The following is a 2,017-nucleotide window of genomic DNA, read 5'->3' as shown; positions in this document are numbered from 1 at the left end:
GCGCCTGACCAGGCCCCCCCCCGGGTGCCCGCCCGGCCCTGGCATCTGCTGAAGGAGGGGAGCGAAGTGGAGCCGCCAGCTCCCTGGCCCCCTCTGGGTCCCCGCTCCCCGCCCCGGCACCGCCGCACTGCCCACGGCTCCCGGACTGCGCGCAGCCGCACCGGCTGGTCGTTTGACTTGCTGCCTCGCTCACAGGGAACGTTATGATTAAAATTAGCTGTCACTGTCCTAATGTAATAATTCCCAGTGTCTGGCCCGTCGTCTGTCAGCTTCTTCAAGGGAAAAGAAAGCACAGACATTTGATGAGGAGAGGTGTCAGAAGTAATTGTGTTGAATGACTGCACGAACAGCAGCAGGAAAAACACATCGGGTAGAGAATTCCCATCAGGAAGCATGAAAAAATCCGGTAGAATGCAAAGTGTTTATGAAAGTAATTGATAGAATAATCATTGGGGTGTGTGAGAGAGGAGAAGGGCAGCACCCTTGGGAGCCGGGGCACCGCTCTCTTCAGCCTTCAGCCTTTCAACAGCAGCTTTATTGACGGTGAGACACTAACGCTTGCAAATGATGCAAGGAAGGAGCCAGGCTTCTCCTCCTCGGGAATGCAAGCTGCTCACCGAATGGCTCTCCCTGCCCTGCTCCGGGAGCCGGCAGGCTGGGAAGGCGGCTGGAGCTTCCCAGCTAGCACCGGTTTGAAAGACGATGGCACCAGCCCAGCGTGCACAGGCTGTCTGCAACGGGGGGCATGAATAATTGAAGGCGCCAGCCTGAGGAGAGGAGGGGAGAGGCGAGAGGCAGCGCTGTGGGTAGGGGAAGGATGGCGAGGAGGGATCCTGTGGCTCGGGTGCTCTCCTGGGGGCAGCGGGGCAGACGGAGCAGATCCTCGCTCCATCCGCGCTGGAGACAGAGCCTTTGCTGTGGGGGCAGGGAAAGGACTTTCCTTCACTGAGACTTTTTCCCTCCCCGAGCAGCCCTGGCTGCCATGTGAGTGGAGGCACACTGCTCACGCCTGCAGGGAGGCAGGGTGGGGGAGCCACCCTCACCCGAGTGGTGTTCACAGCCACCTGCCGACGCCTGCGGAGTGTGCCCTGCTCCCGTCCAACTCCCTCACTGCATCCGCTGCAGACAAGTTAAAGATAACAGCGAACGCGCTCCAGGGCTGTGCCAGACCCTCGTGGCACAGCAGAGGCTCCTCCAGGCCGCCTGCACCGGGCAGAGATGGCGGCGAGCTCCGGACACTGCCTGCTACGGGCAGAGCCTGGCAGGACCTGTCCACCCTCCTGGCCACGGCCAAATCCATCCCCTCAGCCCTGCTCCCTTTCCTGCTCCGCTCCCCCGACCCGCCAGGCTCTTGCAGTGCGGAGGGAAAGCTGTACCAGCGAGTAATGAAATGATCAATCTCCGATCTGCTAAACAGCAATTTATACAGGTTTTCAGCACACACAGCTTTTATCAAATTGGTATTCACCTGAACACAAATGGCTTATTATACATGACCCACTTATTCACTGCTTTTCAGTAGCGTTAATAAAGGTTTCTGTTGTGATTAAGTGAGTTGCTGCAGAACTGCTTGCCGTAGCAAGCTGTAATGTGGCTCCGAAGTGCACTCGCCCTCCCAGAGTATTTCTTCTCCTTGGCTCCCTGCTCCCTCACAGCGACCATTTCACTATTTATTTGCCTATTGCTGAATTTCTGAGGGGAGCAGCAGCGGCTAATGGAGGCTCTTCGCCCACATCTCCCACCGGCACGCCAGGCTGGCAAGTCCGGAAACCCTCCTGCCTTTATCCCCCCAACGCAAAGGCAGATCATCCCTTCCTCGTGCAGGCGGGTACCCGCTGGCCCACGCACCGCATCGCTGCGGGATGCCACGCGCCTCCCCGGCACTGGCATGGCCCCGAGGCTTCCCGTGCCTGGAGGCTCCTCGGGGCAGAGAGCAGCTCCCCTCCGCACGCCGGGAGCTCCGGCGCCATGCGCGGCGGACGGCTGCGATCCACGCACCGGGCACCCCGCAGGCACC

Source organism: Pygoscelis adeliae, unplaced genomic scaffold, assembly GCF_000699105.1.
Source record: "Pygoscelis adeliae isolate BGI_AS28 unplaced genomic scaffold, ASM69910v1 Scaffold432, whole genome shotgun sequence".
In the NCBI taxonomy this organism is placed as follows: Eukaryota; Metazoa; Chordata; class Aves; order Sphenisciformes; family Spheniscidae; genus Pygoscelis; species Pygoscelis adeliae.
Note: the sequence above shows the minus strand (reverse complement) of the source record.